The sequence below is a fragment of the Macrobrachium nipponense genome, chromosome 28, assembly GCF_015104395.2.
Source record: "Macrobrachium nipponense isolate FS-2020 chromosome 28, ASM1510439v2, whole genome shotgun sequence".
NCBI lineage: Eukaryota > Metazoa > Arthropoda > Malacostraca > Decapoda > Palaemonidae > Macrobrachium > Macrobrachium nipponense.
Genome location: NC_087217.1, coordinates 63,849,342 through 63,867,123, shown reverse-complemented (window position 1 = coordinate 63,867,123; position 17,782 = coordinate 63,849,342). Strand labels below are relative to the sequence as shown.

The 17,782-nt window shown below is 41.9% G+C and overlaps 1 protein-coding gene and 2 pseudogenes across 1 annotated transcript in view; 1 reads left to right on the top strand and 2 right to left on the bottom strand.

The window, feature by feature from the left end:
* LOC135201824 (NADH dehydrogenase [ubiquinone] 1 beta subcomplex subunit 11, mitochondrial-like) overlaps window positions 1-17,782 on the bottom strand; it is a 52,964-nt gene that overhangs the window by 18,725 nt on the left and 16,457 nt on the right. The gene's annotated exons all lie outside the window — the stretch shown is intronic.
* Window positions 7,661-7,777, top strand: LOC135201920 (5S ribosomal RNA; annotated as a pseudogene).
* On the bottom strand, window positions 8,412-13,852 carry LOC135201827 (U-scoloptoxin(01)-Cw1a-like; annotated as a pseudogene).

Here is a 17,782-nt window from a genome sequence, read left to right as displayed (position 1 = left end):
TTACGGGGCACATTTAACATCGAAAATGAATTGGTTACAGACGTCGTGAATGATCATTATTATCTTCGTTCATTTTAATGGTAGGTAGTCCCCTTTCAGACCCTCGTTTGGTCCAATTACGGGGCACAGTTATTACAGTGCAGTTCATTTTTCTCGAATAACTTTGTTGTGCGTTACAACTATTTTTGAACAGAAATGTCTTTGGTTTCTTATCAAATGACTATGTTTTCGCACTTTTCATTCTTCCCTGAACAAGCTGAGCACTGAAAGTTCACTTGAAACATTTTTATTAACATCATATTGCTTCATCAATCTATAATTGTCACGATCCTAAGAGTTTTTGTTCTTTTTTTTGTGTATATTTTTGTTGGAATACTCTTACATTTATGGTTTTATTCTTTATCGCAATGTACGTCAAAACATTTGTAAGGACAACGCTTATTCATAATTTTCTCTGTACATAATTCATCATTCGCGTTGTTCTTACTTCCCCCTGAGAGAGCATTCAGCGGGCTTTCCGTCAGTGTATAAAGCTTGTATAACCACATATTGTGTACTTTTATATTTTGTATTTTATGTCTCTCAAGAAACACAAATCGGGTCTCGCCGACCCACTTTTACTCTCTCGCGGGTCGGTGACCACATTTTCCGTCCGCATGCTGTATATTTTATATTCCGCCCTTGACTGTAATAAACATCTCCTACGGGCTGCTCTATGAGCAAGAGCCCGTGCTGGCATAAAGCCAGCTTAATCCTAAACAACAAACAAGTAATAAACATCAGTACACTTCTACCTGCCTCTTTGTCCACCTCTCACAACTGGTGACCTCCCGGTTTGGACGGTGACCCAAGCGGTTTTGGCTCAGCCATTAAGGGACTCACTACCGCCGCTCACCTTCAGAGATCTTTAACGGACTCATACGGCGCCTCAGTATAGATCTCTGAAAGCTCCTACCGTGGAAATAACCAACGCCTCTAACGACTAAATACGGCATACCTGCAAGGTGTGTTCAGGCGTTTCCTCAAACGGTTTTGGCCCGCCATTCACGACTCTGTCGACCGTTTTTGTGAGAGAGGACAATGGGCGCAAACAGTACCTCGCGGGAAACCTCGCGGGAAACCCGGGCCTCCCCCGCCCCAGCGACGGACTCTGACACAGCGGCCGCTCAAGCTGTCAAATTGCCCCCCTTCACTACGGCTGAACCCCGTCTTCCTGGTTCTTCCGAGCCGAAGGGCAATTCCGGATCGCGGGGCTCACAAACAAAGTGCTGCAGGCTGACCTCGTCGCAGCGGCTCGACCGAATATCTAACTGGCTGACCGGTCGAGCACGAATCGGACTTGTCACGCTCGACGAGATAAAAGAAAGGCTCTTGACAGCCTATTCCGTGCCTATTGCTGAAAGGGCCGCCCGCGCCCTCGACCTAGTCGCGAACCCCCCTATGCGCGGCGCCGACACCCAAGATGCCTGGGACACTGTGATGGGCCTCGTCCGTCTGCCCGAAAATAGGCCCCGACGGAAAAAAAGGTAGAGATCAGCCTGAGCCGCGAAATATTCCTGCGGCAACTCGAGCCGGACGTCCGAAAGCAGCTGACCGACGCGTACACCCTAGAGGAAGACGAACTACTAGAGAAGGCAAAGAAGCTGACGTTGTCGAACAATGCCGCGAAGCTCGCCGCCCCCTCCGATCCTCCGTGTGCCTGGCCGCAGAGAAGGAGAAGACGACGACGACCCAACGCAAGAGATCGGCGCCGTATCCCAAGGGAAGTCCTCCCACACGCAGCGAGGTGAAAACTCCTGGTGCCGCTTCCACCAGAGGTTCGGGAGATTCGCCAGGAGGTGCGAAAGCCCTTGCACCTTCCAACAGTCAAAAAAGGCGACGGCAAACAAAACCAAGGCCGCCCGTGGCATCGGCCGCGTCGGAACCGCAACACACCGTAGGGGTTCTACGTCCGCGACGCGATCTCCGGCCGGAGGATGTTGGTGGATACGGGGGCATGCACTCGATATTCCCGCCGTCAGGAAAAGACCGTAGCCGCGAGCCCGACAAAACAACCTCCCTCGTCGCCGCAAACGGGACCCCCATCCGTTCCTACGGCACGAAGCCCCTCGAGATATCCATCTTGGGGCGAAAACTACGTCTGGGAATTCACAATCGCGGACGTCAGGATCCCGCTACTGGGGGCAGACTTCCTGGCGCAGAACGGCCTCCTGGTGGACGTGGGCCGCAAACGCCTCCTCGACACGGGGACATGCCTTTCCCTTCACTAGCAGCAGGCCCGGGCGCCCCCTACAATTTGTACCATCGCCCCCCACAAATACGGCAACCTCCTGCAGGAGTTCCCCGAAGTCTTCAAGCCGGAACTTCGTCAGGCGGCAGGGACGCCGCCCAAGCACGGGATATTTCACCACATAGCCACCACAGGCCCCCCGACACACGCGAAGTTCCGACGACTCCCTCCAGGCCGCCTCCAGGAGGCGAAGCAGGCGTTCTCGGAGATGGAACGAATGGGCATCTGCAGAAAGCATCGAGCCCTTGGGCGTCGCCCCTTGCACATGGTACCAGAAACCTGACGGCACCTGGAGGCCCTGCGGAGACTACAGAAGACTCAACCTCGCTACAATCCCCGACCAATACCCCTTGCCAAACATGCAGGATTTGACGGGGCCCTTCATGGGGCGAAGGTCTTCACAAAAATGGACCTCTTAAAATCCTATTTTCAGGTTCCAGTGCACCCCGAGGATGTCCCCAAGACTTGCATCATCACGCCTTTTGGCTCCTTCGTTTTCCATTACTCAACCTTCGGCCTGAGGAATGCAGGGGCCACCTTCCAGCGCCTGATGGACAGCATCCTGGGGACCTGCCCTTCTGCGTCTGCTACGTCGACGATATCTTGATTTTTTCCAGGTCCTTGGAGGAGCACCTACATCACGTCCGCCGAGCGGTCCTGAAACGCCTGCTAGGAAAACGGGCTGGTCGTCCGTTTCGACAAATGCACCTTCGGCGCCGAGAAGGTGGACTTCCTCGGACACGAGATCTCCGCGACGGGCGTGCGCCCCATGGCCTCGAAGGTAGGCGTGGTGCAGAAGTTTCCCAACACCAACCACGGTCAAGTCCCTGCAGGAGTTCATCGGAATGGTCAATTACTACCGCCGATTCATCCCCGCCGCCGCCCGCACCATGTCTCCTCTAACACAGGTCCTGAAGGGGAAACCAAAGGCCCTAACGTGGGAGGCCGAACAAGAGAAGGCTTTCAACGAGACGAAGAGGGCCCTCGCCAGAGCGGCGACATTATGCCACCAAGACCCTGCTGCACCTTTACGCCTCACCACCGACGCCAGCAACGTCGCCTGCGGGGCTGTCCTCGAGCAGGTGGTCCAGGGCGAAGCCCCAGCCACTCGCCTTCTACAGCAAAAAACTATCAGCCGCCGAGACGAGTTACAGCACGTTCGACCGCGAACTCCTGGCAGTGTACCAAGCAGTGCGACATTTCCGCTACCTCCTCGAGGGCTCCCCCTTTACGATCAGGACGGACCACCTCCCTTTGGTACACGCCTTCACCAAGGCGGGCGACGCTTGCGTCAGCGAGACAACAGAGGCACCTAGCAGCCATCGCAGAGTTTCGGGTTGCACCATCCAGTACGTGCTGGCGAGAAGAACCCCGTGGCAGACGCCCTATCGAGGATAGAAATCAACGCCGTGCGTCTCGGGGTCGACTACGAAGACCTCGCCCGGGAACAGGCTGCCGACCCGGAGACTGCCGCATACCGCACTGCTATCACCGCCCTCAAGTGGGAAGACGTGCCTTTCGGACCCGCAGGCATGACGCTCCTCTGCGACATCAGCACGGGCCGCCCGCGCCCGCTGATCCCAGCCTCCCGAAGGAAAGCCGTGTTCGACGTCATACACGGACTCTCGCACCCCTCGGGCCGGACGACGGTGCGACCTCCTGACGGAGAAGTTCGTCTGGCATGGAATTCGGAAGGACTCCCTCGAGTGGGCCAGGACCTGCGTGCCTTGCCAAACTAGCAAAATCCAGTCGGCACACGGAATCAGGCGTAGGGAAATTTCCGCAAGCCGAAAACGAAGATTCGGCCACATCCACATAGACGTCGTTGGCCCCCTGCCCCCGTCGGAAGGCGCCAGGTACCTCCTGACGGTAATCGATCGCTCCACCATATGGCCCGAGGCAACGCCGATGTCGGAGGCGACCACGAAAGCATGTGCCGAAGCACTCCTCGCCAGCTGGATCAGTCGATTCGGAGTGCCAGACGAAATCACGACAGACCGCGGACCATTTTTCCTGTCGGAGTTGTGGACTGCCCTGGCCCCCGCCTAATGGGAACGTCGCTACATGCCACCACCGCCTACAACCCAGCAGCTAACGGCATGGTGGAGAGAGTCCACCGTTCGATCAAGGCTTCCCTGATGGCGCGCTGCACCGACGAAAATTGGAAGAGCCAACTACCGTGGGTCCTCCTCGGTCTCAGGACTGCCCCGCGCGGGCGAAACGGCGAGGCATCACCCGCGGAGAAGGTATACGGGGAGCCATTAACAGTCCCTGGCGAGTTCTTCCGACAATGCCGACGACGCTGACGTCTCCATCGCCAGGCTTCGGGAATCCGCCGGGAAGTTCACGCCCTGCGTCAAAACCAAAAATTCTCCGACAGAACCAAACGTTTCCTCCCGAAGGCCCTATCATCGTGCAAGCACGTCTTCGTCAGGGACGACGCCCGCCGCCCGCCTCTAACGAGACCCTACCGCGGTCCCTTCCGCGTCCTACGACGCACTGACAAGGCATATCTCTTATCCATCAACGGTCGCGAGGACTGGGTCACAATCGATCGCCTGAAACCAGCCTTCATCATGGACGAGGACCTCGCAGACGCGGATTCCACAGGGCGCCTCAATCTTCCTCGGAAAAAAAGCGACTCCTTCGATCGCCAAACCTCCTAGCCGTAGCCGCGGCCGCCCTCGAAAGACGGTCGAACCCCCCGAGGATCACCTCAGGGGAGGCATCCCGTCCCCGGAAAACCCCGAGGATCTCCCACCACAAACAACTAATATCACGCACCCGAGGGCGCCTCCGCCGTCCAGCTCGCTTCCGCGAGTGACTACCCGAAGTACAAAGAAGTCAGCCAACAATCATACCTAATTATTGTCTTAGGGGGGGAGTATTTGTAAGGACAACGCTTATTCATAATTTTCTCTGTACATAATTCATCATTCGCGTTGTTCTTACTTCCCCCTGAGAGAGCATTCAGCGGGCTTTCCGTCAGTGTATAAGCTTGTATAACCACATATTGTGTACTTTTATATTTTGTATTTTATGTCTCTCAAGAAACACAAATCGGGTCTCGCCGACCCTTTTACTCCTCTCGCGGGTCGGTGACCACATTTCCGTCCGCATGCTGTATATTTATATTTCCCTTGACTGTAATAAACATTCTACGGGCTGCTCTATGAGCAAGAGCCCGTGCTGGCATAAAGCCAGCTTAATCCTAAACAACAAACAACGTAATAAACATCAGTACACTTCTACCTGCCTCTTTGTCCACCTCTCACACATTTTTTACTAAGCAAGCAATGAAGCTCTATAAGGATGAATGGAGTCGTATCCTATCCCGATTATTCATTATTTATCTATCTTCTTTCTGTAGTAAATTATACAGTCCCTTCCGAGGTTAAACCTTCTGATATAAAATTCTATAAACTTCTACAGGCGTCTAGCCTAGTAATTACATAGTTATGTAAAATCATATTTAACATGTTCATGTATTCCTTCGGAAGGCTACATTTCTTAAAAGTCTGGAAGGTTATGTACATTTCTTGAGCGATTGCCCTATTTTCACTACATTTGATAATTGATACCATATTTAAATTTCATCAATGAGAACTATATTTGCCACTGTTTCTACTATTTGTACTTCTACCATCTTTAACACTGCGTATCATCTGCAAAATAAGATTCACTTTTTCATTTACGGATACAGGCACTTGAGTGGATTCAAACGGGAACATTTTTTTTTTTCTAATAAGCCGTTCCCCGTAACGACGTCTTTTTTTTTTTTTTTTTTTTTTTTTTTTTTTTTTTTTTTTTTTTTTTTTTTTTTTTTTTTTTTTTTTTTTTTTTTTTTTATTTTTTTTTTTTTTTTTTTTTTTTTTTTACATTAAGTTGGATATATCCCAATATGACCCCTTGCCAGAACAAGCACAGCTTCATTCACCTCTGTGTTCGGTAAAAGTTCAAAAGTTGTGCCCGTTAACCTATTCCCAGCGATCGTGGCCTGATTAGACGCAGATCAAAGACACATCTAGACCAAGGTCTAAACAAGGATACATCCTAACTTATCCTTTCTTCAGTCTAACCTATCCTACGGCACCCATATCTGACCGGGCGAGGAGGAAGGGCTTTTCGCCTCTGTGGAACCCCAACGTGACATCATGCTTAGCAGAAAGACGTGTGTGCAATCATTCTGCAGTACTTCCCTCCCTTGCACGCAATATGGTAATTTCACGATATCATAAATTATGAGCTTTTCACTCCATATCAGTCTCTGCAGTATCCAGTTAAAGCACTTTCGATTACCAAAGTCTGTTATTCGCCATTCCTCCTTCCTACCAAAATGACAGTCTACTCATTTTTCACCTCCCGAATAATTCTTGCTCTTCATTTTCTCCACCAAACCAAACAAAATATAAACTGGATAGAGTCGAGTTGCTTATGACACCATAATTTAAGACTGACAAGTTATAGGCCTAACGCAGTTCAAGTTAAAACAGTGCTCTAAGAAGGATAAAATGGCACTTTCTACCATATACCTATCAGATTGCTTACACTTGGAAAAGAAAGGCCAAGTTGTCTTGTTTTTATCCCAAGGCTGGTGTCTGTTGAACAATTCCTATAATTTACTTATAATCTTCATCTTAAGTAAATGCTTTAATAATGAAGTCACAACTTTCGCTCAGCTTTCTCTTGTTCTCCAAAAACTAACAAAACATTCTGGTGTAAAGAAATCATAAAATTACTATAGTTCATCAGTAACGATGTATTTCGATTATAGAAAACGGAATGTGTTACATTTCAAAGAATGACATTTTTAAAGCAATAACTAAACCAAATAAACTGTCAGTGTGCAATGGTTTTTAACTCCTCTTTTAAAGCTTCCAAGGACAGGTCTTTCTGATTGCCGAATTTATAAAAAAAAAAAAAAAGTTTATACGTTTTCCACCACAAACATCTGACCTTTTTAGGGTGACCTCGAAAGTTGTGGCCTTTAGATTCTCAGAAAATATTTACAAAAGAGGTTGCTAATCCCACGCCCATTTCTTGGATCCTTGCCGACGCTGGTACCTATTGAGAGCTGAATAAATCAGTGACAGTACGCCAGTGTAAGGACAACACTTTATCCCCAAATTCTTTGTACATATTCCTACAATCGCGTTGTTCTTACTTCTATCCTAGAGAGCGTTCAGCGGACTTCTCGCCAATGTATATATCATATAAGATCATGTTTTGTATGCTTTTATATTCTTAGTTATATGTCTCACAAGAAACACAAATCGGCTGTCGCCGACCCATTTTTACTCTCTCGCTGGTCGGATACCACATTTCCGCCCGCACGCTGTATATTTGAATTTCCTTCACCTGTTATAAACTGCCAACGGCCATACCACGTTGAAAGCACCGCTCCTCGTCCGATCAGCAAAGTTAAGCAACGTTGGGTCTGGTCAGTACTTGGATGGGTGACCACCTGGGAACCAGAGGCTATTGGCGTCTAAATTTTTCCTACCATTACCACATTCTCACCATCTTGAGCAAGAGCCCGTGCTGACACAAGGTCAGCTTAATCAAAAACAACAACATAATAAAGTCAGTTCACTTCTACCTGCTTCTTTGTCCCCACCTCACACCAGGATCAAACCGTGAAATTTACACAAGAGGAACTGGAGCGCACCAAGGTTATTCCTGGTGAAAAGGATGAAATTAAATCACAGACAGGAAGAGAACAAAACAGTCTTTATTTAGTTCAGCGCATTTACATATAAATGAACGATGAAAGTATATTTACAATGTTTACCCCCCGCCGTTTCAAAAATCTAGGCTTCTGAATTTCCCTAAAAGGCCCTTAAAAGAACAAACTGGAAGCAACGTAAAAGTACAACGTGTATATATGCCGACAAGCCGTCTATATTGCGAGGGAGATAACGAGACGAATCTACTTCTCTACAATACAAGATATATATATAATATATATATATATATATATAATATATATATATATATATATATATATATATATATATATATATATATATATATATATATATATATATATATATTATCAGTATATCAAATTCATTTGCAAACATACAAGAATCAAAGAGCACATGTACACAAACTCCTTGCATGTACACGCATTCGCACAACCAGACACACAAGACTACAAAATAAACACACACACACGTATACAGTTCAGTAATAGTGTTATAACATAGTACAGCCAGCGGATAATACATTTGGTTCACATTTTCTAAAAGATTCCATTGACGGATCCATCCCTAAACTGAACGTTTTCTCTCCCAAAGTAGTCGTTGATGTTGTAATATGTCGCTGCAGCATCGCACGGAAGAGCCAATTCTGGGAAATTGCAAGTTAGCGTCGACTGAAAAGAAAAGAGACAAAATGGATCTGAAATCAGCTAGAAATTATTTAAACGAAAGCAGCAATCTGGAAACGTGCAAGCAGTGAATGACATTGCACCATAAAGGTACTGAAATAAAACGAAATCTTATTCACTTAAACAATTCGGGGGAGTGCATCTTCTTGCAGTTTTATTTTTATATATCACGAGATATACCTAAATCAATTATTGCCGCATTCACACTCAAAACTTCCTCAACACTCACCACTTCATGCACAGCAGACTCACCAGCAACATGTCGAACCTCCCTATACAAACTGTGCCATTCAATCTCACCCTTTGTTCTCACTCCCTGAAATCGCTTCCTTTCCCATTTTCCTGCACAACGTAAGTGTAAGTAAACATATCAAATTGTATATATAATTTATATACTGTATATATATTTTTTATTGAATTGAAAATATATATAATTTTTTCATTGTGTCGTGGACTCCCTAGGGCCTTCTCTAGGACCCCCAGGAGTCCGTGGATCCTAGTGTGGGAACCACTGCTTTAACCTACAGTAACTATATTACCTTCATGTCACCAATTTCTCACCTTTTACTTCTTCTTATGCCAAACCTAATACTATATAAAGTTCATCCTTCTAGGTTCCACCTGTCTATCTTTGGAATTGAACAGTCACACTTCACTTCCATAAAGGAGACTTGGTTCAACAAACCCTCCATACATTTTTAAAAACCTTGTTCTCCACACTCCCATGAACATTCCTAGTTCATTGCAAATATCTGGCACTCATCCTGCTACTTTGCTGGATTCAGCTACTCTATAATTCACCACATCTTTCATCCTGCCATCTAAAATCTTCACTACTAAGTATTTATAAGAATCTACAGCTTTTATCCTCTCACCTTCCATTCAAATATTCATTATGCCATCTTCCTGGTTCCAGTTTACCCTTAAATACACACACACATATATATGTAAATATATTATATATATATATATATATATATATATATATATATATATTATATATATATATATATATGTAAGACATAGGGTTTTGGATTAATAATATATTGTTCGTGCATTCTCTGTAACCTGTGGAATGTGGAAGGACAGGGCAGATAACGACCTGAGAATAGCTGCTCAATGAGTTTCTAGGGATGGCGTGAGATAAAAGTGCTTAGTTCAGGAAGTCAATGTACGACAGTTTATGAACTCGTCTCAAAGTGCCTTTGTGAAACTAGATGCAGCTAGAACCGCGAGGCGCTAGCGAACTGTGTGTTCGTATGTGCGTTGTGCGCCTCTTTCTGTTAAAAGCATTCATACCCAAGCCTATGGGAGGGATTTTGACAGAGGGCTTCGAGTCATAGGCAAAGATGCCGTGGCATTCGCCGGGGGAGTTTTTTGTGGCATAGTGTTTAGTGTCCGGTTGGGAATGGGTAAGTGTTACCTTTACTTTAGCCAAAGGGGTGGCTTGTTTGATATCTTGTAAGATGTTCCATTTTGTTAACTTTGTCTTTAAACTTGTGTGTACTTACCGGGATGTGTTCTGTATCTTTGACAGACGGTTCTGGATTTCGGGGGGACTAAAAAAGAGTTCCCAGGACTTTTGGGTGACTTGACAATGATTGTTTTGTTTTAAGTTAGTCTGTAAGACTGGATTACTTAGTTAATCGACTTAGTTATTATTGTAAATAAACGTTATGTTATGATGCAACTCTCTCATTTTCATTACCTGTTAGAATGGAGAAAGTAGGTGGGGATAGAGAGAGAGAGAGAGAGAAGAGAGATGGGGTGGTTGCCGGGAGAGAGAGAGAGAGAAAGAGCTGAGATGTGTAATGGAGTTATGGGGTCTGCCTTCCGTTTCGCTGTCCACGCTTACCTGATGAATACTGGGGGTTTCTTTTCCCCCATGTTTATATATATATATATATTTATATGTGTGTATGTGTGTATAAACATATATACACATAAACATATATAAGTATATAATATATGTGTGCGTGTATGTGCTTTTCTGTATGTATGTATTTGAGGGTAAACGAGAACTAGGAAGATGGAGTAATGAGTGTTTGTGTATGTGTATGTGCACGCGGGTGTGTATATACATCCACACAGGCATGAGGGTAAAAACAGGGAAAATATCAGTTAGTGATTACACTCACCTGATCAAAAATGGATCCTTGGCCACAGAGGAAAGAAAAACATCCTGGTGAAGGAATTCCCTTCGGGGTCGACGTAAGGGTAACACACGTGAAAGACGGCGCAGCCATTGGCTTGGTCGGCGTAATAACCGTATGGACGGTTGGCACAGCTGTGTAGAATATTCATTTTTATTATTATTATTAAGATATGAAGTAGACGAGCCTCCAAGTACTTGTGCGCAAATTCACTGTTCTGGGAGTGTTTTGAAAAGCAACATTTTTAATATATATATATATATATATATATATATATATATATATATATATATATATATATATATATATGTATATATAAATTCTTCAGTTAAAACAGGATACGTTTCAAGTATTTAAGGCCCATTAAAACACTCAGGTTTAAACTTAAGAACTATATTTCGGTGGTCTAACTTCCACCCTTATAAAGGGTGGAAGTTAGTCTCCATCCACCGAAATATAGCCCTTAGCTATAAACCAAATGTGTTTTGATGAACTTTTTTACGTTGATATATATATATATAATTTAAATATATATCTATTCATATATATATATATATATATATATATATATTATAATAAATTATATATATATAAACGTTCGACTTTAAACTGTTTACCTTCCAGAAGGTATCTGCAGACGAAAAAAGGAACATGCAGCCGCTGCCATATTAGTATAACTTAAACTGCTAAATCGTAGTTGAAACCCCAGTGCACTTCGCATATATCTATATATATATATATATATAATATATATTATATATATTACTATATATATATATATATATATAAAAATATTTATATATATATATATAATAATATATATATAAATTTCCCTAACTTTAAATCAATCAAATGCATTTTCCTAAAGCCTGTAAACATGATTAAGTTCCATCATCTAATCGAATGAATAATTAATTAGTACACGTGCGGTGAAACTGTTGCATTCTAAACATTCAAAATAACTGCCACTAATAGCAACTGAATTCACAGAATTTTATGAAAAGTCACGAGAAACAAACAAATACTAAGAGATTTACTCTTCCTCCTTCAAAATATTATTATAATGATACACCCACTTAAAAGTTTGACATCCAATAAAATAATAAAGATTTATCCCATTACCTCTTAAACATCATTATAATTCTACTACCATTCAGAAGTTTGTCCTCCGAATCTTTTCAATAAAAAAGAGACAATCTAATCAAACAAGTTCATTATAAACTTCTAATAAGAGGTTTGCCCACCGCCCCACCCCCTTCGCTCAAATATCATAATAATTTCACACCTAATCAGAAGTTTGACATCCATATCTTTCCGTAAAAAAATAATAAACCAATTATTTTAGCAGACAAATTCCGGCAACCAAGTTCCCTTTCAAACAACAAAGATTTATCCTTTTCCCCTTAAATATTTAAATTCTACACCCACTCTTAAGTTGGTCCTCTAAATCTTCCCCCCGTAGAGGGTTAGTGCCGTCAGTACACCTCATTCGGTGCAATGTAGGCATTACTTAAGGTTCTTTGCAGAGTCTCTTCGGCCCCTAGCTGCAACCACTTTCATTACTTTTACTGTGCCTCCGTTCATATTCTTTTTCTTCCATCTTACTGCCCACCCTCTCCTAACAATTGTTTCATAGTGCAACTGCTTTGAGGTTTTTTCCTCCTGCAACACATTTCAAACCTTTCACTGTCAATTTCCGTTTCAGCGCTGAATGGCCCTAGTTGGCCCAGTATTTGGCACAATTCCAAAAATCTATTTAATCAAAATCTAAATCTTTCCATTAAAAAAAAAAAAAAGATAAAAGCGTTATTTCAGCAAGTAAAGTTCTGGCAATTCGTCCCAGAAGAAGAAAACACGAGACGAACTTCTCCACTTACTCGAATCCATTCCTGATCTGGCCCAGGACGAGGGAGGCGTTGGAAGGCAGTTCGTAGACGAGAGGAGTCGAGTCTCTCCTGACGAGTCGTGGAAGGGCGGAGGAGGTCACGCCGAAGACTGGGCCCCGAAACAATGAGGGGGAGAATGAATGGAGGTTATGATGAATGAGGTGTTGCGACATTTAAGTTTTTTTTTTTGTCGAGAGTGCATCCTTGTACAATCTTGTGTATTCACACAGTTACTCGTAATTAGATGCATATATATATATATATATATATATATATATATATATATATATATATATATATATACATTTATGTGTGTGTGTTTGCATGTGCGTGTTTGTATATGCAGTGTGTAAATACTAACCAACGTGTGTACAATGATCTCTAGTGATTTTTTAGCATTTTTAAATATGCTTAATAATGAAAATCATAAATACATAAGAGGAAAAGTAATGAACCAAAAAAACTATGAACAAAAAACTCCTATTAATGCTGGTGGACAATGATCATTATCATATTATATTATATTCATAACTATCTATATAACTAAAAATAAATATTGTAGTTTTCGTGCATTTTTATCTATCTATCTATCTATCTATCTATCTATCTATCTATCTATCTATCTATCTATCTATCTATCTATCTATCTATCTATATATATATATATATATATATATATATATATATATATATATATATATATATCATGAGAGAGAGAGAGAGAGAGAGAGAGAGAGAGAGAGAGAGAGAGAGAATCAACAACTATGGTTCCAGCCCAGACCTCACGATCTGCAATTCTCAGAAACATTAAGTAGGTCATGTTGCAAAGACGATTTGCCAAATGTAAAAGCATAAATAATACATTTGAAAACATTAGCCACTTACAGATCGCCTCTGCAATTAAAACTTAGAAGAATTAACAAAACTGAACACACAAAAAGCGGAGAATATTCTCCACAAAGAGATTACATCCTAAGAATCTTGACGCTCGTCCCAGATATTCAGCATTATCTAAAAATCAAAACAAGCGCATCTTCTTCTTCCGTACCGAGAAGCAGAGCCTTGAGCAACATCTTGGTGACGATCGGGAGGAGAGAGCGAGAGAGAGAGTAGGAGAAATGTTCGCTGATGCTTCGAGGGGTTAAAGGAATCGTCTGGGGCACAATGACCTCCAGTGCCTCTTATATACACGTCTTCTGCCGATGACGTCATCCAGGGAAAGGAGAAGAAAGGGTTCGTTTCAAGGATTTTCGATTGTCAGTTTTGGTTCCAGGTTTAAGTTTGTAGGAATGTGAATGGAGTACATAGCGTTATTTAAATAATAATAATAATAATAATAATAATAATAATAATAATAATAATAATAATAATAATAATTATAATGAAAAGCATTTAACTTGATAACTTCAAACAAGGGTGTGCATTCTGGAATTATTCATATACAATAAAAATAAAAATAATAAAAAACATTAAAACTTTTAAGTGTCTTTTGACGCTTGAACCTCTTCTCTTTTTTTCCTTCCTTCCGACACTTAAAACTCCACCTCACTTCCTCGATCAAGATTTCCTCTCTTCAGACGATTGGAAAACAAAGTAAGAAATTCATTGAATGTAATTCATAACTGCAGAGAAAAACAATCTGTGCGTTTTCGAAACTAAATTCGATTACAAAATGTTTCTTGATGTAAATGCAGATGTGATCCTTACCTAAATAGAATAAACAAATAGAAAGAAAATCCTTACCTAAATAGAATATAAAATAGAAAGAAAATCCTTACCTAAATGGAATAAAAAATAGAAAGAAAATCCTTACCTAAATAGAATAAAAAATAGAAAGAAAATCCTTACCTCAATAGAATAAAAAATAGAAAGAAAATCCTTACCTAAATAGAATAAAAAATTGAAAGAAAAAGTCAGTAAACTAAAACTTGTGATAAAGTGCGATGGTCCAGTACATTCCATGCTATTTTCCTTGTACTTTTAATAAACAGTACCCCTTCATTCACGTCCTCTGTATTAATTCTCCTTCTCCGTTTCATCTCGACAATAGTAAAAGTCTTCATAATATCATTTGTGAAGAACTGGGATCATTCTGATAAAAAAAAAAAAAAAAAAAAAGGGAGGGGATGGGAGGTGTGGAGAACGCTCTAAACTGTTTCTAATCGTATGCAGCAGAAGAGGTATTTTCTTAAGAAAATTATAAGCTAAATCAGACACACGAACAGGGCCGCTTCGAGAAATGTACAACGATGATAATGTTGATTCCGGGTTCGATCAAACTATAAATAACATAATACTTGAAGTGATCCTACCTGACACTTGGAGTTGACCATCTGATGCCTGGAGCATCGAAACTCCCATCTAAATAGCTTTCATATACGATTTGAAGATGATCATTTTTCTGCTGTCTGAGTCTGGCACAACCGAATTTCGGTGAAGCTTTTTTGGAAGATCATTTAGATTTATGCAGTTTTCGTATCGACAATGAGTACACAAACGTATCAAAACGTCTTTGTGTGTAGGTACGTGACGCCATGACCGGTTATATATAAAAAAAAAAAAAGTTTTCCTTTTTTGGTCTTAGCTGTTCATATAGACTGACTCATATACTAAAGGGAAAAAAATAAAATCTAGATGCATGCAAAATCATATAAGGATAAATCTCCAAAATGTTCGATTGACTATTTATAGGCTGATTTTAAATTCATCTATTCCTTAATAATACTGCCTTGTAGTAGTAGTAGTAGTAGTAGTAATGACACCTCCGGAATTAACAAAAACAAGAAAATCTAAAATTATGTTCAGAAGAACACTTACGCAACACCGACATAAATATTGCAATTAAGCTTAAATGTAAACAACGGAGCGCGATACTTATTAAAAACTTCCTGGTGTCATCAAATTATAATGAACATTATGTTTGTCGAAATAAAAGAAAAATAATAATAACACGGTTTTCGAAGAGACAGCACACAAACGGTTTTAGCTGACGGGGTGGGATGAAGGAGTATGAAATATCTCCCCTCCAAAAGGAACTGCAACATCCTAAAATCTTGATGATTTTACGTCCAAAGGAAGATTCTGGAGAGAGGACGCCTCCAAAAGCCACCGTCTGAGATCTAGAGAAAAAAAAAAGTATTAAAATCATCAGAAATTTCTTTCGAGGCAACCGACTTTTCTGTACTGCGTATAATGCCATATAAAAAACTCTCACAAACAGCACATGAAACCCTCAGCCACGGCCCATGAAACTTTCAGCCACAGTCCGTTGGTGGCCTATGTTGGTGCCTATAACTTGTTTGTTTGTTTGTATGTATGGTGTTTTTACGTTGCATGGCACTTGTGGTTATTCAGCAACGAGACTAAACGGCTTTACGTGACTTCCGAACCACGTCGAGAGTGAACTTCTGTCACCAGAAATACACATCTCTCACCCCTCAATGGAATGCCCGAGAATCGAACTCCCGGCCATCGAGGTGGCACGCTAACATCATACCGACCACGCCACTGAGGCGATAAGGCGGCGGTGCCAAAAGTACGATTATGGCTAACTTTAACCTTAAATAAAATAAAAACTACTGAGGCTAGAGGGCTGCAATTTGGTATGTTTGATGATTGGAGTGTGGATGATCAACATAGCAATGTGCAGCCCTCTAGCCTCTGTAGGTTTTAAGATCTGAGGGCGGACGGACAGACAAAGCTGACACAATATAGTTTTCTTTATCGCAAAGTATGTCAAAACATTTTTTACTAAGCAAGCAATGAAGCTCCATAAGGATGGATGGAGTCGTATCCCATCCCGATTATTCATTATTTATCTATCTTCTCTCTGTAGTAAATTATACAGTCCTTTCCGAGGTTAAACCTTCTGTTATAAAATTCTATAAACTTCTACAGGCATCTAGCCTAGTAATTACACAGTTATGTAAAATCATATTTAACATGTTCAATTAAGTATTCCTTCGGAAGGCTACATTTCTTAAAAGTCTGGAAGGCTATGTACATTTCTTGGGCGATTGCCCTATTTTCACTACATTTGATAATTGATACCATATTTAAATTTCATCAATGTGATCTATATTTGCCACTGTTTCTACTATTTGTACTTCTACCATCTTTAAGACTGCGCAACATCTGCAAAAAAGATTCACTTTCATTTACGGATACAGGCACTTGAATGGATTCAAACGGGAACCGTTTTTTTTTTTTTTTCTAATAAGCCGTTTTATTTTTACATTAAGCCGGATATATCCCAATATGACCCCTTGCCAGAACAAGCACAGCTTCATTCACCTTTGTGTTCGGTAAAAGTGCAAAAGTTGTGCCCGTTAACCTATTTCCAGGGATCGTGGCCTGATTAGACGCAGATCAAAGACACATGTAGACCAAGGTTTAGACAAGGATATATCCTAATTTATCCTTTCTTCAGCCCAACCTATCCTACAGCACCGCACCCATATCTGATCGGGCGAGAAGGAAGGGCTTTTCGCCTCTGTGGAACCCCAACGTGACATCATGCATAGCAGAAAGACGTGTGTGCAATATCTCTGCAGTATTTCCCTCCCTTGCACGCAATATGGTAATTTCACGATATCATAAATTATGAGCTTTTCACTCCATATCAGTCTCTGCAGTATCCAGCTAAAGCACTTTCGATTACCAAAGTCTGTTATTCGCCATTCCTCCTTCCTACCAAACTGACAGTCTATTCATTTTTCACCTCCCGAATAATTCTTGCTCTTCATTTTCTCCACCAAACCAAACAAAATATAAACTGGATAGAGTCGAGTTGCTTATGACACCATAATTTAAGACTGACAAGTTATAGGCCTAACGCAGTTCAAGTTAAAACAGTGCTCTAAGAAGGATAAAATGGCACTTTCTACCATATACCTATCAGATTGCTTACATTGGGAAAAGAAAGGCCAAGTTGTCTTGTTTTTATCCCAAGGCTGGTGTCTGTTTAACCATTTCTATGATTTACTTATAATCTTCATCTTAAGTAAATGCTTTAATAATGAAGTCACAACTTTCGCTCAGCTTTCTCCTGTTTCTCCAAAAA